Here is a 23,383-nt window from a genome sequence, read left to right on the forward strand (position 1 = left end):
ACTCTGTGTGGTTACCGGGAGGATAGGCGACGGTTTAGGCGAGCGGAGAGGCTCGAGATTGTTGGATGCGAAGTGCGGTGCACTGACTTCGAAAAAAAGGTAACGCTAAAGTTTTCAGGAATGTATACGCGCAGCATGGCGAGGGAGACGGCACACGTCGCTGTTGCGGATCGGGGAATTCCCCCGTGAAAGCTTTCTGCCCGTGACGCGGTGTGTACTGACGCGCGCTGTGTTCAGATCTCGGTCGGGAACGAGCAAAACAAGTCAACACGCGGCGGTCACCTGTCGCCGCCACGGCTGACGTCATAGCAGTTTGCGTGGCGGCTCGTTGCGCCCCGATTGAAATTCAGAAAAGCAGCCGGGGCGGCGTCGCTGTCTGTGCCTTTCCTCCCTCGCTGTTTAGCAAAAGGCGCGCCGTGGCGCCAAAATGACCCCCCCCCCCCCCCACCTCCCCAAGGTCTCCCCTCGCTTATTTATCGCTTTGTTTTTCGCCGAGCACGTCTCTCGCGTTGTCGACCCGCCGGCTACGCGAGCACCCGCAAGAGGATCACCCCTGAATCTGTGATGCGGCATTGCGAATGCCGCTGGAGAGGAATTTGCTCGATTCGCAGAGCCACTGACGCAAAGCGTTCGCTTTTTTTTTTTCTTCTTCATTTTTGTCCCTTGGAGGCGGACGGCTACAAGTGTGCGCCCAGCAAGGGCGTACTTGAATAATTTCCGAAACCCCAACCCTGGCGCGGGTTCTTATTCGCCGGAGCTAGCCCTTCTGCGTGCAAGCTCGCTATCATCTTCGCGGGCAAACCGCGATGCTTCAAAAAACAATGACCACGCGTTGAGTTGCCGCTCTGCCGGTTTAGTCCTTCGACTGAATACGTCGAGTGTGCCACACAGCATTTTTTTTTTTCCTGTTTTCACTTGAACGTATAGTGGACCGAACGGGCATAGCAGTTCTAAAAGAAGCACCACATCAGTTTGGACTGACATTAGTTCATTTGGGAACCGTTCGCACTTATTATAATAAGCCTAGCTAAAGAGAGAGCAGCGAAGTCTCTTATCTCGTATTTCGCACCCGGAATAGCGATGCCGATTACATCAGTGTGACGACTTGAATTTCATTGTATTTTCGCCTATTGGAACCGCTTTTATTTCACGGACGTTTCCAAAAGCACTAGGGTTAAGCCTTTGCTTTCTATATTATTTCTTCGTTGAAAATCCTTTGACTAGCTTCCGGCAGTCGCTCTCGAAATCTGCGATGTCGCGGAGACTTAGTGTGGGAAACTTAAGGTGGCTAGTCGCCGCCGTCTGCGGTTCTCGCGGTCATTCTGGCTTTTCGAAGTTTACTTTAGCTTAAAGCGCATGCATCGTACACTTAGACATCTCCCGAGACCCAATAATATTGTTTAAAGGCCTCAAACGAAAACTACAATGCCTCATGACCTCAAACGTACCGGAATCTTGGAAGAACGCTAACATAATCCTAATCCACAAGAAAGGGGACGCCAAAGACTTGAAAAATTATAGACCGATCAGCTTACTGTCCGTTGCCTACAAAGTATTTACTAAGGTAATCGCAAATAGAATCAGGAATACCTTAGACTTCTTTCAACCAAAGGACCAGGCAGGATTCCGTAAAGGCTACTCAACAATAGACCATATTCACACTATCAATCAGGTGATAGAGAAATGTGCGGAATATAACCAACCCTTATATATAGCCTTCATTGATTACGAAAAAGCATTTGATTCAGTCGAAACCTCAGCAGTCATGAAGGCACTACGGAATCAGGGTGTAGATGAGCCATATGTAAAGATACTGGAAGATATCTATAGCGGTTCCACAGCCACCGTAATCCTCCACAAAGAAAGCAACAAAATCCCAATAAAGAAAGGCGTCAGACAGGGAGATACGATATCTCCAATGCTATTCACAGCATGTTTACAGGAGGTATTCAGAGACCTGGAGTGGGAAGAATTGGGGATAAAAGTTGATGGAGAATACCTTAGCAACTTGCGTTTCGCTGATGATATTGCCTTGCTTAGTAACTCAGGAGACCAATTGCAATGCATGCTCACTGACCTGGAGAGGCAACGCAGAAGGGTGGGTCTGAAAATTAATCTACAGAAAACCACATATACAGTTACATAATAAGCTAGTAGAAACATTCACAGCGATTAACAAGACGAACAAATATCAAAATCTAACCTAGATTTTGGTTAACACGTGATACATACAGCTTCCTTAGACAAGTGCAATGAAGGAAAATATATCACATTAGAATCGACGTTATCTTAACTTTGCCAATGTAAATTGCCAATAATATGCGCGTAATTTTGCTAGCAGGAAACGGTGGCGAGTGCGTTCATCTATTTCTCAGATGCCGACGCAGTGTCATTGTAGATAATTGAAACTTCCTACGAATGAGCTAAAGTATGAACAAGGTTATATACGTCGTTAATTAGATCACAGATGTTCAGTGTGTCGAGTGCTTTAAGTACGTCCGCTGCATTTGTAGTATGCGGAGAGCGCCTTAAATATAAGAATTAACAGCCCTTCGTATAATAAGCTGCTGATACTCTAATGGTGGTCCATAAGTGTAGTACGTAGTACTTTGGTTAAGTTGAGAATTCCTTTTAGCATGTAGGTAGCTGTAGCAGCCGTCTCGCTTTGGTACCTTCGTTACATGCAACCGTCCCCTTTCCGCGAAATTTCCAGTTTGCTCATAATAGGAAGACCCGAACTTCTTAAAGATAACAGCATGTTTTTTTTTTCTTCTAGGCAACGCATTAATAGCGGTGACAGACATCAGTAAACGTGTGATAGTCACTGATTGTAACTGATGCTTGCAAACAAAACTTTATTTACTTGCCGTTCCGTGCAGGCATGTGCACTGAGCAGGAATTGTGAAACTGCAGTGTTAGCTTCCAGGTATCCCCAATCTTGCGGATAGGTGCGTTAACGTCCCAGTTAACGTTGCGGAAAAAAAAGCACTCTTTCGCGCAGTGCACGGCGAAAGTACACGTGGAACGCTAATGCATTGGTCCAGCGCAGTGGTGGCGCGTTGCGGTGCGATTCCTGTGTTGAAACCGACTGTCCAATGCTCTGTCCGGAATGGAGTGATGACACCTGTCAGGAGGCATGCATAGCGCTTGCCTCCTTTTGTCACACATCGTGGGCATGTTGCACACACGTTGTCTGAATAAACTTACAATCGAAATTTTGTTGTGGCAGAGTCAGGAACCTCCACTACGGCGTCATTCATTGCCCGTGGAACGTTCCATGCCAGTCAGTCAATTAGGCGGACAACGCGTGCCTGTTATTCAGAAGCATGCTGCACTGGCCTGATACACAGCAGAGAGAGTAATTTTTCTTTTTTAAGCGAGGTGCACATGTCGGCATGAAGCGCCCAACCGCCAATCGCAATTCGTTAGGAACGGTCGCCCGGGCGAGTGGACGACGAGGAGGAGGAGGGTAGATGCCCACTTTCGTTCTCGCCCTCCTCCTCCTCACTGCTGGGTAGCAGTCGCGGAAGTAGAGCAGCCGGCGCTAATTTTGCGTGGTGCTTCCCGCCTGTTCGTAACCTATTCGCTGTTCTCGCAAGAACGAAACTTTGGGGGTGTTCGTGACATACAAACACTCCCGTGGTTACGCCACTGAGTGTGGTGGGGCTGTATGTTCGCCTTTTACGCTCTCTGTCTCTCTCTCTCTTTGGCTCCTTGCACGCGTTCTTTTAGTGCGTCAGCACAGTGCAGAGCACTTGGCGGGTCCATAAATTCGAGGTGTCGATGCGTTTCGAGCAGCGGGTGCGGATCCCAGGCGAGGGAGGATAAGATCACAGTGAAAAGGGGATGAATTCTGTGCGGGAACATCACAGAATGGGCCTGGGAGGATTGAACAACCCTATGACAATGGGAAAAAAGTATATATATATCTATATATATATATATATATATATATATATATATATATATATATATATATATATATATATATATATATATATATATATATATATATATATATATATAATCGTTGTGTCACTGTTTTGCTTATTTTACATGAGCACTGCACCCCTCGTCAGGTGTGCAGCTCGATCAGCAGCTTGCCAGGATTAAAGCCCGGATGACACCGCCGCTTCTTATCGCCGTAGTGGCCGGCTCTTGCCTCGTTGGGGTGCCACTCGCTTTTCTTCTTTTCTGTAGCATTCCTTGCGGTCGTCACATCCGCGCTGACGCAGTGCGCATGCCCCCCCCGCCCCCTTCGTTGGCGGCGCCGGGCAGTCCCCCCTCCGCTGTGCGCGGCTTTGCGTGCGGCGCTGTCGCTTTTCGATCTCGCTCGCTCTCTTGCCTTTGCGGCCTTGCGAGGCCTTAGCACGGCGCGATTACGCGCGATGATGGCGTGCGTTCAACGCCTTCGTGGTCGATCGAAGCTCGCGCTCGCGCGCCTTGAACTGTCAGCGCGCGTACTGAACTGTCAAGGCTACGGCGATGCCCTGCACCGCGGAGAGGCGGTGTAAGGTCGGCGCGGGAGGAGGAGAGAGCGGCTGCATGTAGTCTGCCGTGATGCGACGCGGAAAGAGCTCACTGTTTTTCGTGCAGGTGCGCCTCTGCACTCGTCAACGGGAGGGGGAGAGGGCTGCGGTCGGCAGCTGGCCTGTGTGGACCCTATGCCTGCGCTCACCCGACGACCTCACTGGCCATTTCTGCATTTGCCTTCTGCCGGTTAAGCAAACTCCCTTGAGACACGGTGCATACTGGAGCGAAACGCCAACGCTATTTCTCTTCGAAAAGAAAAGGGGGGAAGAAAAAAAAAAAGCAATGTCCCCGCGTATCCGTTGTGCATTGCAGCGGGTGGCTAGCGTTAACGAATCAGTAAAGGAAGCCGGCTGCGTGGACCGCATTCTTTAACGTGTACCTAAGTATATATGTAAGCCCGTTTCACCTCCACGGAAATGCGGCCGGGAATCGAACCGGCGATATCTAGACCGGAAGCAACGCCGTATCTGACTGAGATGTGTACACCGCGGCCGGTTGCGCATTCGTCGTGGCCAGGCAACGTTTAAGTGAGACACGAAGGCGCCGTACCCTTACTGCGGCAGGTTGCTTTTGGATTTTTGAGCGGCGAGCGGCCAAGTGATGGCATGGTGACCGCTGTGACGTTCTCGTTGCGGGCCTGCGCCCCGTGATCGCTTCGCTGCGTTCGGAATCGGCGCCCGCAGCGGACGACGTCGCGGTGCTCGGCGCAACTCGGTCATTTCGCGAACACAGTTGCCACGACTGTTTATCCTTACGTACTGCACTCGGAAATGGTCGTCGACAATTTGACTCCAAGATTTTCACTCGCCTCGCAGCCCGCGCGACGCATTACGGAAATCAAATGAACAGCTGGCTCCGTTGCGGAGATGATTGACGAGCGCGCTCCGAATCTGCTCTTTCTCTCGCTCTCTCTCTCTCTGTGCATTAGGACCGTAAAGCGCCATCAGCGCGACAACGTACTGCCAACGTGAAGAAAAAGAAAAGGATCTCGGCGAACCATAGAGCGCACAAAAAGCTTCGCACAAGGCGTCATTCGGACGTAACGGCGTGTCGCGCGGCTGTTTCTTATAAAGCTGCCAAGCTTGCGAGGACTTGACTGGTGCGTCTGCTCGGGTAAGCCGTATGTGCAGTGACGATGAACGAGGATCTCCTTCCAGAAGACGCTTTCGAATCTCAGTCATCACGCTCTGCTATGCCTTTACCCGCTGTGCTGCGTCTGAAACGGTAGCCGCCGCGCAAACTTTCGGGGCGTCGTGCCGATCTCGGAAACCGGTCGTCTGTCCGCGCAGCTTGGCTTTCTCGCGCCGCCTCTCGGTTCTGAATGACCGCGCACGCGCGCGCCAGACAGACAGGCTGTAATGACACGCGTTTGCGCAAACCTTGGCAGTTGTGCGGGGAGAGGTCCTCCCTTGGCGAGTGCTGCCTAGCGTTTTACGCCTCGACGTGCTTTGCCTTTCGCGAAGGCCGAGAATTGGAGCAGTTCGGTGCGAGGGGGGGGGGGGGGGGGCAACAATGCAAGTTCTGCTCGAACGGCGCTGCGTCGATGAAGAAAATGAGAGAGCGGGACGACGACGTGTCCGCATGGTTGCGTGTGTGGCGGCCTGGCTGGCGTGCTCCGATCGGCGGGCCATTTCGCCGGCGCGCTACAGCGGCCATGAACAAAGGCGCTCGAGCGCTGTAGCACCGCCCGCTCTGCACGTGCCCGAGGTGCCTTGGCGCCTTCTTCCCTCGCTGCACTGGACACGTAGAAAGGAACAACGATACTTTGGGCATACTGCGGCTTTCTCTAAATGTCGTAAAAGGATTTTGCGCTTACCGCTGCTTGGTTCTTGCTATTTTCGCAGAAAGATCGCATCTCATGGCCCGGAGCGGTCGATGTAACACTTGGCAGTGTAACCTGCCTGATTTTTTGTCTAATTGGGCTTTAGTTTACGTCGTCGGATGCACACTAGAGCGAGTGATCGAAACTAATCTCGGAAGGCTATGCTTTTCCGTATTGTAGACAGCAGAGGTGACATAATTGCCATGTTCACTTTCTGTGAGCGGCACAGATGAAGTGTATTTCTTGACAAACCAGACAACAGTGCCCCGCAGCTGGCACCGTTGCCGTTCGTCGTCCCAGACTGCCCCTCCCTCTGCGTCGGCGCTGACGGCAGTGGCCCTACTGTCAGTCGGTGCGGTGATTTCGGCGAGTTATGCCGTGCGCCTCGATGGACGAACCTTCGACTTCTCAGTCAGCACCTGTGCCCGGCTCCTTTGGACGTCCACGCAAGTAAGCGGACGAGGCCGAGACACGTGATGCGATAAATGATGCAAGGCAACATGAAAACAATTCCATTACGTGTCGCAAAATGAGTTGTCATCGGGAAGACGTCGCAACGCTTTCCCATTCAACCACGCAAGTGCGCTCGACCTTTTTTTTTTTTTTCTCTACATTGATGTCTTCAGTCAAATTATTGGGGTTTCCTACTTTCCGCTTCTTAACAGAAAACCTCGAAAATACGTTCAGCGGTAGAAAATTCGCCAAGTCGGTCAAAAACAACAGCATCGACATGGGGTCGTTTTTTGAGCTAGAATCACTTCCTCTGCGTGGGCGTAGTTCAATGCTCTCTTTGCACCCCCTGCGCTCATTTCAGCGCCGAAAAACGACAAATTGTCGTGGTCAGTTGATCTTGAGCATAGCGCTGTTCTATCTGCAAGAACATTGAAGAAGCACGGCCGATAGAAACGCGCGCTATGATTTTGCACCAGAAATAGCACCTGATACGCTCCCTTCGGACCCCCTCTCCCCCCCCCCCCCCCCCCGACTGCGCTGTCCTTTTTGCCCCAAAATCACTTCTCCGTCGGGACACACGCGCCATGAATCCCTTCGTGTAACCTCTTCCCCGTAATGTTTTGCAGGGGGAAGGGGGTTACACAGGCTGGAGTAGCCCTTACACCTTTTGTCACGTGAGCCTGCGTTCAACACCCGAAGTGTGTCCAGTAAGTGTAGTGCTCCACCTTCTGCAGCGGTCACGTTCACCTCCTGTTTCTGGCTCCGCCCAGCAGCGAGCGTTACTCGAGAAAAGATTTTAAGAGCTGCCAAGCGACGAACGGATCAGACAGTTATATGCTCTGGCTCGTGGACCATACCTTCGCCAAGCTACCGCTACATTTTTCTACATAAAAAAGCGTGTGCCTCGGAGCTTTTATTATTTTATTTATTATTTATTTTATTCGGAGCTTTTAAATAAACATCTATGCCGCACGGCAATCTTTACAACAGAAGAGGGAGAGTAGAGGCCGCGGTTGAACGCTGTGGTTGCATCATGCATCGGCTCAGTCTTTTTTCGTGTGCTGTGTCCAAATTTTTGCCTCGACTCTTGTGATTTTTGGACCACTGGTGCTGTAAGTGACCCGCTGTCGAACGACACCTCTTCAGCGGAAATGGGACCCGTCATCTTCAGTTCATCGCCGATTATTCTAAACATCCGAACCACCGCGCCCCTGCCGCGCAACGCCGGCAGCGTGCGTCGGCGGTAGCAGCTGCAGCAGCCAGGACGGCGTCGTCGACAGCGTCGACATGACTCCGGAAGAGATCCTCGATTGGCGCGAGAAATTTATTTACTCCAACACCAAGAAGCCTTCGCCCACCTCGTCCAGCACCCTCAAAACTCCACCGCAAGTAAGCCACATTCTTCCTCGTCCTCCTTCACTTCCAGCCGCAGAATACAAAATAATTCTTCGTGTACACGGTGGCGTCAACTGCGCCAACATACACCCAGTCTCTCTCCGCGACATCGTCATCAAGTCCACTGGTCTCTCCACGGCTGCAGCATCGCTAGATCGACTCCGGGCCAACGAGATTAACAGCACAATCATCATAAGCACTCCCTGCATGGACAGGGCTGATCGCTATTTGAAGATCGCCACCCTCACCATCATGGGCAAGAGCTACGATGTCTCCACGCACGTGGCAGACCCCAAAAATTCATGTAGGGGTATCATGAAGCTACCGGCCTCCCTGGTAGAAGGGAACGTGTTGGCTAACCTTCGAGAGTCCAATCCAGCAATCCACATCCTAGCTGCTCGAAGAATGGGCTCCACAGACTCCGTCCTGGTCACTTTCGAAGGCACAAAGGTCCCCTTCTACATTGACTACCTCCGCACAGACCGCCGCTGCCGACCACATCGACAAAAAGTGGAGGCGTGTACTAAGTGCCGGCAGCTTGGCCATCGCCAAGACGTCTGCCCCAATGTGACCATATGTCTCTGCCCAAAATGCGGCACGCCAGATCCTCCTCAGGACCACAGCTGTACTCCACTTGCATCATCTGCAACGGAATACACGAGACTGGTTCCTCAGAGTGCAAACTTCGTTACCAACCACGGACACCGCCCTCGGCACCTCCAGAGTCTAAATTGACACTTCCGGCCAGGAACACTGTACAGGCCCCCAATCAACGCATTGGACAAGAGAAGCCGCAGAGCAGCTCTGGCCGCAAGAACACTGCAACAGCGGCGCAGCTCCCATCATCGAAGCAAGCTTGGCCTCCGCTGACTCCACGCAACGAGGAGAGACCGCCCATCAACCATACAAAGGTGAGCTGGGCAGGAGTAGTCTTTCACAGTAGCAGCTCCTCACAAGATGCTGATAGCTCTCTCATCAAATACTTGCTAAATCAGAACGAAATGCTTAAAAACAAAATCAAGCAGCTCAAAGCAACGCTCCACCCCCCCATCAAAATCACTGACACTCCTGCATGCTGCTACTTCCAAACCACTGCCACAAACGCTTGCGCCCACACTCGTACGTCCTCCGCCAGAACAAATGGACACTCTTGCATCCACTGCTACGACGGAAGCCGCAACTCCAATGCCGCCTTCATCACACACGCAGCCCCCACCCACAAAAAGGAAGAATGCCGAAATAACAGACACCGAGAACACCGTTGAAAACGCCACATTTGTACTCACTGGCCGCATGGACATCCTCGAAAACAAACTTGTTGCCCTTGAAAATCGGCTACAGAGCAAGCTTGACGCATTTATTTGTGAGGCATCTGCACAGTTTTGCCGGTTCCAAGAGCTAATCGACAGCTGGGGAAGACGCTCCGCGACGTCACAAGTTCCCATCCTTCAAAACGACAATAATGATCAAGTCAGCCCGTAGTCTAGTTATCTGGCAGTGGAACTGCAGGGGTTTCCGCAACAAGTGCGCATGTCTAACACTATTTCTACAGAGTCTTAACGAGCACCCTGACATTATAGCCTTGCAGGAAACACACGGTAAAGTCACGCTTCCTGGGTACAACACATTTCAATATCCTCATATAGACAAGCCCAACACTGCCATACTTGCAAGACGACATCTTTCTGTTAAATGGGACACATTCAGCCGTACTGAAATCCCCCACGATTTCATCAAAATTCTACCTCAAAGCCACAAACAACCCACCCTATGCGTGTTGAATGTTTATAGCCCGCCCAATGCTCGACAACACCGCTTTGAGCACATGCTTGCTCAGGCCAAAGCTAACGCCAATAAACAGCCGCAAGTCGTAATGGGCGACTTCAATGCCCCCCATCAAATGTGGGGCCACTCCGCATCCACTCCTAAGAGAAGAGCTCTATGGCAGCACATACAAAATCAAGGTTTCACCATCTACAATGACTTTACTCTTCCTACCCGGCTAGGAAATAGCGTCAGTAGGGATACATCCCCTGACCTCACCCTAACTCACTGCATCACTCAGGCGACCTGGCAAAACCTCCAAAACAACTTAGGAAGCTTACATCCTCGAACTCCGTGTAGATTTTAAGCACGGACCGCTAGCCTCAAAACCACTCAGGCTCACCAATTGGACGGAATTCAGAAAATCTCGCTGCAACACTGACGAAGAAACCATTACCGACATTGAGCAATGGGCGAACGCCTTGCAGGCAGACGTAGAGGCCCATACCACCACTCTCCCGCAAGACACACCCTTGGCCACAATTGATTCCAAGCTACTACACATGTGGGAAGCGAAGCAAGCCTTACTTAGGAAATGGCTAACAGCACGTTACAATCACAAACTCCGAATCAGAATTGCCAAATTACTCTCAGATCCAACAATACGCTATAAAATTGGAGGCACAGCAATGGACTCAGGTTTGCGAAGGAGCGCATGGTAATCTCAGCACTAAAAAGACCTGGCAACTGCTCCGGTACCTGCTCGACCCCACCACATCTAGGACGCACAATAACCACCAGATGAATAAATTGCTGCAGGAACATGCAGCCGACCTGCCGACCATGTTCAGCAACCTGGCCTCCAAACATATGCCCCCTCCTACGCCAATACCCATGCCCGACTATGCTGGGGAACCCAATCAGGAGCTTTGCAGTCCCATCACAGAAACGGAGGTTCGACATGCCCTCAACCAAGTGCGAACCACCACGGCACCAGGCCCAGACTCTGTGACCAATAAAACGCTTCGCAACCTCGATGAGCAATCCATACGCAAACTCACCGAGTATTACAATCACTGTTTCGAAGAGGGGGAGATACCCCAACAATGGAAAGCAGCCAAAGTGATCTTCATTCCAAAGCCTAATAAGCGAATTCACATTGATAACTTCTGTCCAATTTCTCTCACTTCATGCACAGGGAAGATCTTGGAGCACGTAATCCACCTACGCCTCTCCAAATATATCGAACATAATCACTTGTTCCCTTCGGAAATGACAGGCTTTCGCAAATTTTTTTCTTGTCAGGATGTCATGCTAAGGCTCAAAGAAGACATTATCGAACCGAGCGGCGCACGTGACACACAACCGTTGGTCGGCCTCGACCTCAAGGGCGCCTTCAACAACGTGTCCCACTTGGCCATACTACGCGAACTTAGCAGTATAAACTGCGGGGAGCGAATCCATCGCTATATACGCAGCTTCCTCACGAAGCGCACTGCGACGCTACAATTAGGCAGCGAACAATCTGGCCAAATAAGTTTAGGAAGCACTGGCACGCCCCAAGGGGCAGTACTTTCCCCCCTCCTCTTCAATTTGGCTATGCGACCTTTAGCTTTCACTCTCAAGAAGATTCCCGACCTCCGATTCACACTGTACGCGGACGATATTACGCTGTGGATGACCGGAGGTTCTGACGGGCACATCCAAGACACCCTCCAAGCCGCAATTGATCAGGTCGAACAAGTGGGTCACGAGTTGAATCTCAGGTGCTCCCCCACCAAATCACAGCTTCTCCTTCTGTGCCCCACGAGACGCTTCAGGACTTCACCCCCAAATATTCAACTCACGATTGAAGGGCACCCTATACCCCAAGTAGACAGGATAAGGGTACTAGGATTACACGTCCAATGCAACCGAACAAATCAGCATACCTTGCGAGCACTACAAACAACGGTCGATAATACGCTCCGCCTGATAGGGAGGATTTCCAACAAACACGGAGGGCTTCGAGAGAAGGAGCTAATTCAGCTAATCAAGGCTTTTGTCTTAAGCAAAATTACCTTCGCACTACCGTATCTCTCACTCTCTAGGCAGGAAGAGGATACTGTGAATTGCTTGATCCGCAAGATACACAAAGTTGCTCTTGGTGTTCCAATTAGAGCATCTACACAAAGGGTAATGGCCAGGGCCACACTAAATACCCTTCAATAATTAACCGAAGCCCATCTATCATCGCAATACCACAGACTCGCCACCACTGAAGCTGGGCGTGAGATCCTGAGACAACTTCATCATGCTCCACCATTCAACGAGAGCAAGCGACATCGACTTCCTCCGAACATACACGGCCAATACCACATCCAGCCCCTACCCAGAAACATGCACCCCGAATTTTACGTTAAACGCCGCAAACTTCGAGCCAAGGCACTACAACGCAGCTATGGACAGGCTGAAGGAGTCTACTATGTGGACGCTGCAGCCTACACCACTAAACATCGTTATGCTCTAGCGGTCGTAGACAACCAGGGCAACACTGTTTGTTCAGCATCAGTCAAGACCACCTCGGCGGGCGACGCGGAAGAGGCCGCCATTGCACTCGCATCGGGGCTATCCGATTGCGACGTCATCATTTGTGACTCTAAGACTGCTATCCGGAACTTCAGTAACGGCTACATAAACAACCTCGCGCGCTCTCTACTTGTAGCTCATCCACCAGAAAACGACATCGCTCTCGTATGGACTCCAGCACATCAAGGACTCCATGGCAACGAAGTGGCTCATGCCGCTGCTCGAGGATTCACGGACCGAGTGGCCGCAAATATGGGCCTAACTCTAGAACCCCATGACTCCAAACAACACACCAATAAAGACACACTTGTCACATTCCATGAAATTTGCACACATTACAGACACCAACGCCTTATGTATCCACCTCTCTCTGTGCCTAGAACGCGCCAGAGAGAAATACTGTGGAGACAACTACAAACTCGCACTTTTCTTACCCCGCGCACTTTGCACTTATTCTTTCCCGCCACATACCCGACACCCAAGTGTCGCTTTTGCCCTGTCCCGATTGCAGATCTCTCCCATATCATGTGGCAATGCCCCATCAAAACTCCCCCCCCCCGCACACTCAAATCATCAATTAGTAGCGAGGAGCTGTGGGAGACTGCCCTGCGCAGCTCCTATACCACCCTACAGGACCGAGTCCTGAGGTGGGCTGAGGAGGTAGCGGAGGCCTACCACGACTGGTAGACGGACTTCTAGCCACATGATGTGGTGACAGACGCCTGCTGGGACTGGAGTACTTGGACCTCCCTCTCTCCCCCCCGGCCCCTCCCCTCTCTTAAAAGGGGAATAAAGTTCATTCATTCATTCATTCATTCATTCATTCATTCATTCATTCATTCATTCATTCATACAACAGAAGGAGAAGACACTCATTCTATCCTATACGAAGCCGCTTGCAGTCTCCAATTTCCCGAGCTATATAAACGAACGTCGCGTCAAGGAACGGAGGTCTGCACGAAATAAACTTTGCTTTATGTTTCACTAACAACACCGAAAGCCACAGAAGCGGAAACCTCGTCGAAAGTGACACATTGTATGTTTTGTTTTAGTGAAGTTCCTTGTTCAATGCATTTTCTGCATGTAGCTGTGTTCGTGAGACGATGAGGAGATGCATCGAGTGCAAATATGTATTGCGTGTTTATATATATATATATATATATATATATATATATATATATATATATATACACACCCCTCATCTTGTTTTTCTTGTCCCGATCTGTGCTAGCTGGCTTCATCGGCCACCTTGCACGCCGCGATAATTCGCTAAGATCCAACATTGGAAGGAGGGACGCACGGCTGGCGTTATAGAGCGTGGCATTGAGAGAGGTGAATGAGGTGCGAAAGGCAGGGAGGTTGGCCGGAAGATCCAGTTTGCTACCCTGCGCTGGGGAAGGGTAGACGGAAAGAGTGCGTGGTTAAGTCTGGCGAAGAAGTCGTCCACGCGTATATCATCACGTTCGTGCCATCTAGCGTCGTCCAATTGGGCAATTCGATCCCACACTGCGCTTCGCGCGCGAGTAGTCCAGTGGCGAGCTATAATGTGACAGGGTGCACCGACTTCGTTTCTTGGATAGCGATTGCTCGCAACCCGAATTTCAATTTCACATATCTCGATAACGAGATATCTCGATACAACGAGTGTAGATTTTTCCGCTGAGCATTTAGACTAATTTAAATAAATATTTAATGCCAGGTATCTGTTTTTAGCCACCACGACTTCTTTGGTATGTTACCCATGGCTCGAGTGGGTACTGTTATGATCGACCTGTCAAGTGTGAGACATTCAGGCATACGTTCCCATGACAAGATGATTTGCCTCGTCCCAGAAAAGGCTGTTACGATAAGCCTGGACATCGACCTGTCTAGTGTGAGAAGCGTTCAAGCGGGCGTCCCCATGTCGACATAATTGCCCTCTTCTCCGAAACAGCGTCACTCGTTTTATTCCCTGAGCAGACACAAAGGGAAGGACGAAGAAAAGAAAATCCGAAGGGCAGGAGCTCGTCGACAACAGAACCTGACGAAAGCAGTAATACTTCCACGGGCTGCCCAAGAAGACGTCGACGACCACAAGACCGTAAGGGGTTATTTAAGTCCGTCCTGGCCCCCGTGTTAATAAGAACCGCTCGAGACTCGGATCAGAATCACAAGCATGTACCACTGAAGTGAATCCCTATTGCAAAACCCAGTGCCACTGGGACCCAGTGCGCCGGATTATGGGCGTTAAATATGCGGTGCCTGGACGCAGTATATATATTTTTTTGAATACAGAAAGCAACAAAGAGCATTTTAGTGCAATAAAAAAAAGAAAAAAAAGTAGAAATAAAACTGCGCCGACCAGGATTCGATCGTCCGACCTACACATCCCAAGCACGGCACTTTACCGCTACGCCACGTCAGCTTTTTTTTTTTTTTTTTTTTTTTTTTTTTTCTTTCCAGCTTGGCTACAAGCCTCAAAAGTGTTTGTGACCATAGATCACACTCGTTTTATGTGTGTCAAAGTATCAAGCATTGACACCACAGCTTCATCACAGTCATTCATCTTGTACACGTCACGTACCTTCACAACAATTTCCACAAAATATTCATACACAGTTCGGCCTTTAACATCACAATGTCTATATGCCAACATACTACGCCATATACTGCGTGCAGTCCTAGTAGAAAGATAACATCCATCTGTTCAAAATCGCGTTCAGGGGGTAAAAAACGAATGCCATGTGGATTGAGGGGTAGGTCTATCTTTAACGTTCTCTGTAATATATCCCAAAAGAATATGGCATTATTACAATCAATGAAAATATGTTCAATCATTTCAGCTTTGTTGCACAGAAAGCATCTGCTTCCCCATGGCACATAAATCCCTCTTTCCTCTTGCCACGTTTTAATAGGCAAGGTTCCCGTGTGAAGCTTGAAGAAGAATGTTTTAACGTTCGCCGGTATACACATATTTTTAACCTTTTAAGTACGTCTTGCCCAGGCCCTTCTTGAAAAATTAACCGATACAATGGAACAGGGAACACACTTTCAATGAGATATCCTTCATAAGACGCTTTCTTTTTACATTGGAGAGGTACTCAAGGGAAAATCTCGCCCTAAGGAAACGACAGGACGTTACAACTTCACGCAAGAACCCTGAAATTGTGTAGTGAGGGCCAATGGCTGAAGAAACAAAAAAAATCTGGCATAGAAACTGTTAACATGGTTTGAAAAAAAGAAACACAGAAATGGGTCTCTTTCGTCCCTTATCAATATGAAACGTGATACAACTTGCTGAAGAAACAAGTGGCACATCGACAGACCACCTTTCTTTACTCGACGAAACAAATTTGTCCTTGATGTTCGCTCCCACGTAGAACACCAGATAAACGTGGCAAAGATTCGGTGAAATTTTTGAATGTGCTTACGTGTACAATACAGTACCTGCAGAAGATACATAATTTTCGCAACGGGAAAAACGTTACAAATAGTGGCACGTGCAAAAATCGACAATTCACGGCCACCCCATGCTTCGGCCATCGCACGCATTTCATCCGTTTTTTCGAGCCAGAGTGACTCGTTCTCACGATACCCATCCAAAGGTACCCCCAGGTAACTGCTAGGTGTCGTGAGCCACCGAATATTTTCAAAAACACCGGGCGTGGCATTCCAATGGCCATGCCAGAGACCAATACCTTTTGCTTATTGATTTCACTGCCGCTTTTCTCGCAAAACCTTTCAGTAATTCTTAATAATGAGCTAACACTCTCCCTATCTGCAGCAAATAGGGCAACGTCATCGGCATAAGCTAGAACACGTACTTCACAGGGCTGTATCTTAAACTCCCTGATTTCTGTACTATTAACTATTTTTCTACAGAGCGGCTCCAAAAATAAAGCAAAAAGTAAAGGACTTAACGGACAACCCTGTCGAACGGAAGAGAGTACTTGTATGCGTTGTGATAGTTCACCATTAACAATTAAATTGGTACATAAGCTTTGATATGCCATTTTGATGCCTTTACACATGACGGAACCAAGCCCTACATAATTAGATAATAACAAGAGAACACTATGTGGTACCATATCAAAAGCCTTAGCTAGATCTATTTGCAGCGTCGCTACCTTGAGGAGAGCGCTATCGCAATATTCTAAAATGTTTCTTGCTGTATGAATATTTGTAAATATTTTCCTACCTCTGATGCCGCATGTCTGATGCGGCCCAACTAACTTCCGTATAACTCCTTGCAGCCTTGCTGCAAGAACTTTCATGAAAGCCTTGTAGTCAACATTAGTCAACGTAATTGGCCTGTATCCCGTTACCTTACGTAGTATATTTTTTTATTTGCCTTTTGGGATTAGTACTAGGTGCGCACGATTGAACGATGGAGGTAAAGTCCCCCGCTCGAGTGCCTCTGAAAATACTTCATACAATGCTGTTGCCATGTCCGTCTTGAACGCTTTGTAAAATGCCGCGGTAATGCCATCCGGACCTCCGGACAGCTACGCCACGTCAGCAGGCAGAAATATACGGATAATTTGCCATGTCAAAGCCGAGAAGCAGTTTGTTTCGCAGAGCTACGTCTCGTACAGGCATGGTTGATGCGCTTTCGCCCAGCAACTAAAACTCACGCCCGTGCCAGAAAGAAAAAGTTGCTGTCCGTATTCAGCAGTATGCTTGGAAGTGCCACAACATCGATTTTCACTTGCGATTGCTATTTTAACTTCGAAAAAAAGTCCTAAATTAACCTCCGACCCGGGACCCGGCTGTTACTACCGATTTCGATAGCCGTTTCTTGTTCTTCACGCAAAGGATATGCAACGTTTTCTTATTTCAGTGATGCCTTTCAGTCAACACGCCTGTCTAGTCATATATCTTCGTCAGAGAAGCGCAGGCTAGTGCTGGGAGCCTTCGGCGATAACACATACACCTGTGTTTATGACGCGTCGTATCAGCGGTCATCGCTTCTTGTGCTGGCACTGTAGACATGAAACAATTGTTTAAGAACACCGATGCGAAAGCTGAAATATAGAGTGATTTATCCTTGTTAGATTTCTTCACTCCTGAGCCTAGACGCGCCGATAGCGTGAGGACGGACTCGGCGGATACGCTAGGCCTAAGCTTCGGTGGGGACCGATCTCGGCGCGGGTATAGCTGGCGAAAGCTAAAATGTGTGCATTTGAGCCTCAGAACTTTTTTTAGTACAATAGGGAAAGTGGAAGCGCACGAATCACCTCAGTTTTGTTATCGGTGCGATAATATCAGTCAGCGATAGGCTTCGAACTCGGGGTCCGTTCGCGCGCGTCTTAACGACTTCTGCATTTCATGTCCACTCCACAACACTGCGACAACGGCGACAACTCCCAGTCATACGTTACGTGCGAACTACTAAAAAACGCGGCGTCCTCTGCGTTTACGTGGTTTCGTTCAAGAATTTAGCTATCGGCCCAGTCAAAAGGGAAAATGAAAAAAAGAAACGAAAGTGATTTTCACTTTCAAATGTGCATAAATAAACAGGGCAGCTCACGCACCTTTATTCCAAGCTGGGACACGAAATAGGGTTTTATAACCCCAAGATATATAGCGTTATTTACGACAAGAGACTAGTATCCAGCGATGAAATTGTATAAAGCATTTAATATTCAGCAGCGCTCGTCCTTGCGTACTGGAAACAGCGCGGCACAAACACAACCAGCGCAGTTTCCAGTGCGAACCAGCGAACTGCAGCGAGAACCAGCGCCTGTACAACACAAACCAGTGCGCCCCAGCGTCATGGCAGTGGAACCAGCGTCTCTTCCAGTGTGACCCAGCTCTCTCACTGGTGTCCCAGCGAGTGCCAGCGTACCCAGTGCGACCCAGCGCCAAAAAGCGCGCTGGTTTCACACTGGAAGACGCTGGTTTTTGCATTAGGGATACAATATTTTCTGCCTTTTTTTTCATCATCACGATGCCCGGTTTAGTCGTTTCCCGATTCTTGCGGTGCAGACCCACCTCACCCGGTCGAGACCGTATCAGTGCTTGCAACGTCTTGGAAACACCATTGCAGAGTCCTTGCATGAAGCCGAGCGACAGTGAAGAAAAAAAAAGCACCGAGGAAATTGAGTTTTCTTACTAAACGTTGTTATTTAACTGGTACAATTCCGCGTAAGGGTTAAATTACCGACGTACTTCATATTCAATAGTATATGGAAAAAGGAAAGTGGAAGAAGCTGCAAGTGCCGCCGGTAGGTGTCGCCGCAGACCGCAAATCTTGGACACGGGTGCAGCCGCGTCGACGACGGAATCGTGTCTTTAATTGCGCAACTGGATTTGGGACGAACAGCTGTGCCTGGTCCCTGTCGGCTGCCGCGCCCTTCTGTGGGATGTCGCCACGTGCTCGCACTCTCCTTTTCGTGTCGGGCGTATATGGATCGGTAACGCTCATGACGTGGGCCGCTGCGTGAAGCTCTCTCTATACGTTGGCTGGGACCGGAGTTGCTCTGTTTCGGTTGCAACGCCCCGCGGTTCTTACGAACGCCATGCTCTCTCCGCTCTTCTTCCTGCCAACTGGTCGGTGGGTTGGTGAGTTAATGATTAAGTCGCTATGTCCCACAGTGAAAGACGCCGTAGTGAGGAGCTCCGAAATAGACGCCTGGCTGTTCTTCAACGTGCAGAGTAATACCACAAGCGCGATACATGAGTTTTTCTTTTTTGCATTGCGAACCCATCGGAATTCCATCGACAGGACCCGCGCACCCGGCAGTACAACGCCACAACCACTGCGGCGGGCCAACGACTAGGCGATGATGTGCAAGCAGTAAACGTTTTAACAACAACCACGAGCGCATGCATGCGTCAGCAAGCTCAACTCTGCACTGTGTTGACCGGCGTCTTTGAACTAACGCGACGTCGCGAGCTTTTATTCGCCTTCCACCCGAGTCAGAGCCAGCGAGGTGACCTCTGCGAGAGACACCTTGTATAATATACCCGAGGTGCATCATAGGGAGTGCTTAACACGAGCGAGCCCAATTTGTGCTCGCTGGGCAACGAAAAGGGCGTCGTTGTGCAGTTCTCGCGTTTCTTTCGAGCGCGGCGCCACACGCCTGGTGCCGTTCCACGTTTTCCGCACGTGCGTCTTGCCGAGCGTATTGACGTCGTCGAGCCGCGTGCGAGCGCATCACGCTTCGCCACATCGGCGGCGCAGCGGCAGTAAAGCAGCAGCACGCAAGCGCCCGGCCGGCAGTCGTGCGCTCTTGGTCGGGAGCCCGAGGCTGATGACGCACGCCCGCCAAGGAGTGATGGCAATTGCAGCAGCGCAACTGGCGGCTGCGTCGTCTGCTGCTGCTGCACGCCAGCTCGTGCAGAAGGGAACGCGAAGCCGCCGCCGCCTGCACGCCACCGCGCGCGCGCACACACACACTTTGCTTTTTTTTTCTTGCCTCTGCGAGAAGCGTGCGTGCTCGCGCGCGTGCTCAGCGCCGGCAGCAGCAGCGAGTCAGAAATAGCGAAGAGACAAAGAAAGCGACGGCGGCGAGGCGCTAGGAAACGAAATAGAACTGGACCGCTTCCATCTTTTCTCCCACTCGCCGCTTTCTCTCTCGCCTGTCTTTGATCCCAACCACGGACGGCATCCTACCCGCCCCTACGTACACACACACACACTACTGCTGTTTGCGTCTTCGCAGCGGTTCCTGTGCACGTGATTGCGCGGAAAATGAGCTGCCGAATCGGCGGCCGCGCGGAGATCCGTTCGGGCTAAACGTTCTTGCACCGTCTAGCGCGATTGCACCCCCCCCTCCTCTTTTTTTTTTTTTTATTACGTTATCCCTGGTCCTTTCAACTTCCTGCCGATCGCCGGCTTCTGAATCCGAGTCCGAGGCCGTTTCTTGCTGTTCGTCCCGTGGTTTTCCGTAGCACCGGTGGCACTGTCTCCGCATTCGCTTCCACCGTTTCGGTATCAGCGAACTGTGCAACCTTCAGGGCGCACGAAAAAAAAAACTATAATGTCGCTAGCGTGGGTGGAACGACGCGCGCAAGCGAGGAGACTAGCAGAAGGCTGAGGCGAGGAAAAAGAATAGAAAGAAGGTAAAGCTCCGGTCAAGGAAGGCAGCTCGGACGATAAAATGCCGAAAGAGGAGGCTGGAAAGCGAGCGATGCGGAGCTGTTCCTCGCGCGCTTCCTTTGGGGCGACGTTGATGATCGCCCTTCGCGGCCACGTCCAAGGGCGGTCGTCGGTTGGGCAGCGCCGGGCCGATCGGAACTGCGAGGACGGGGGGAAGGGAACCTGCCGTCGTCGTCCCGCTGATGATGATGATGGCGACGAGCGGCGCGGCCATGCTTCCACAGAGAAACGGAAAAAAAAAAATGGTAAAAGAAACCGCGGGTGCCAGCAAGTCCCTGACTCTTTGGAGCGGGGAGGGAGGCGGTTTAGAATTGTTCTACTCTGCCACGGAGGAAGGAAACTAAGGAGAGGCCCTACCCCCTCTGCGCGCTAGGAGAAAAGTGTGGCGGAAATGACGTAGTAGGTTCTAATTTTTTTGCTGCTTTTTTATTTTTTTTTGTGTATGGCCACGTCTTTTGGGCCACAATGGCGGCGTTGTTATGGTTTTGAGCGCTCACACGTGTTGCTCTAGTAGGTTTCGGGCCGTGGCAAAGGCGCTGAGTGGGCGGGTTTGCGTTAGTCGCCGTGTCTTGTTGCGCTGTGTTACTTGCACCGTGCTCTGCCAGATGTTGCGCGAGCGCGCGCGACACCACGCGCAGCGCGGCGTGGTTTCGCGAAAGATGTAAACAAGAGAGGAGGGTGGCCCAAAAGGCGGAGCATCGCCATGAGCAACGCCAAATTCCGGCTTCACTTTTGCTTCACAAAGAGTGACGTCAGGGCCTCTCCTTAGTTTCCTTCCTCCGTGTACTCTGCCTACTTTCTCTCACTTCAGCTTCGCCATGTCTTCGGTCGGCTAGGATTTTTTCTTTTCGCTGTCGGGTCCCCTCTCTTTAGCAAGAGACTCGCTGCTCCTCAAGCACGTTCGTCGGTCTCCGCTAGCCGCCTTACTTTTTTTTTTCCTCGCCTCTCTGGCGTTCTTGTTTTCGCCCAATTTCTTTTTTCTCCCCCACTGGTCCTGTCCACCTCCGAATCGCGCTTCGTTTTGTTTTTTCACCGATGGACGGTCGCCTGCGCCTCTTTGCCTCTTCTTATTTCTTCTTTCCGATACGTGGCGCGGTGGTGGCTCTTTCTTGGTCCCTTCTTGTTTTTATTTCTCCGCATCGGTTCCCCACGGTCTTCTTTTGCACGTCCCTCTCTGGCAGCGGTGTTTTTATTAGCTGCGCTTCTTTTTGCGCCTCTCCGGAGCCGAGAGCAGCTCGCGTTGGGTCCTCCCGTTCTTTTTTCTTTCTTTTTTCTCTCGGCTCTTTTTCTTTCCTTCTCTTTTCGGGGGTCTTCACGCGCCAGTGTACGTGCGTGTGCGCGCGCGCTGTTATTGCGTGCGTGCTTCTTTTCGGATTTCGTTCGAAGCCGCGCTGTGTGAGCGCTCGGCGTTCCTTCGCCGCCGGTGGATTCCCTCCTTTTTTTTTTTTTATCGCACGTTTCTGCTGCTGCTGCTGCTGCGGCAGCTCGCGCGCGCGCGCTCGCGCTCTCGCGTTCTCTCTGGCTGTCGTCCGCGTCTCTCTTCTTGCCTCACATTTTCTCTCTCCCACTTTTTTCTTTCTTTTTATCTCCACCGCCGGGCTCTCTGTTTTTAGTCGCCATACTCGTTTCTCTGCGTAGCTTTTTTTATTTTTTCTCTTACCCTGTCGCTCGGAAAAAAGAAAGCCAGCTATAGCGGCGAGTGCCCGCTAACGCTTCTATAGCTCGCGCCGCGCGCTGGCTCGGCGTGCTGCGGCGGCAGCAGCTTTTCTTTTTTCTTCGTCTCTCTTTCGCGCCGCGTGCTTTTATCTTTCTTTTCGTTTTCTCTCCCGTGCCAGTCGGCGGGCGTGCGTGCTGCTGCGCGTGTTGTGCGAGCTGCGTCGCTCGTTCTGCAGCACGCAGTAGTTAGGAGGACGTGGCAAGCACTCGCAAGCGCGTTCCTCCCGGCGCTCGCGGCAGCAGCAAACCGTCGCCGCTGCTGGCCGAGCCGGGAGTCGACCGGTGCACCGTGTCGTGTTGTGTGCGCTCGACGCCGGCTCTCTCGGCCGCCGCCGCCTCTTGTGCCTCGCCGACGCGCTCGGTTCGAGCCGGCGCTTGTGTTGTACTAGTACGCCGTGCGTGTGGGGGAAGAAAAGTTGTGCCCCGTTTCCAGTCGCCGCCGGACCGACTTCGCACCGTTGTCGTCGGAATGCGACGGCGAGGTAAGCGCTCCGTGACTTTCACCATTCGTAAAAAAAATTCGCGTTTCGTCGCGACTAACTTTAAAAAAGGAACTTTTGCGCTGGCGTAAAAAAAAAAAAAAAGAAGGAAATCCGTGCGCGCGCGAGCAAACTTTCTCCCGCGCGGATATCGGTCTTCGCAGGACGCGCGACGGTAGCGACCCGACCCGTCTGAATGGGAAACTAGGCGTGGGAATACGAAAGTAGGGGGCGCGCCACCGAATGTGGACCGAGATTGAAGAAGGGCGCCGGCTCTGCGTGAAAAGCAAGAACGGGGGGGAAGAAATAAGGGTTGCGCTTTCTCCCGTCTCTGTTTGCTGTTTCGCCCCTTTCAAGGCGAACGGGAAAAGTAAACGCAAGGTTAGGAAAGGGAGCCGCTTTGAATGTGGCGACACGTAAACGTATTTTATCGCTCCCCGGCGCGGGCGCGCGGTTTTGAGGGCGTTTTATTTTTCTCTATTGACTCTCCTCATCGTTACGGGCCCGGTTTTTTTGCTGCGAGACATCTCGGGCGGCTTATGAATTTGTTGACGGCGCTATAAATCGCTC

The 23,383-nt window shown here is 50.8% G+C and overlaps 1 protein-coding gene across 5 annotated transcripts in view; it reads left to right on the forward strand.

Moving 5' to 3' along the window:
* The window catches only part of LOC126529930 (uncharacterized), a 150,315-nt gene that overhangs the window by 69,250 nt on the left and 57,682 nt on the right, over nucleotides 1–23,383 (forward strand). Inside the window, exon 1 of one of the 5 annotated variants that reach the window (XM_050177391.3) lies at nucleotides 21,414–22,816. The exons of the other annotated variants lie outside the window; for them this stretch is intronic. The gene's annotated coding sequence lies outside the window, so the exon portion shown is untranslated. Of the gene's footprint in view, nucleotides 1–21,413; nucleotides 22,817–23,383 lie in introns of those variants that run through there. 5 annotated transcript variants of the gene reach the window in all.

This window comes from Dermacentor andersoni, chromosome 5, assembly GCF_023375885.2.
Source record: "Dermacentor andersoni chromosome 5, qqDerAnde1_hic_scaffold, whole genome shotgun sequence".
Lineage (NCBI taxonomy): Eukaryota > Metazoa > Arthropoda > Arachnida > Ixodida > Ixodidae > Dermacentor > Dermacentor andersoni.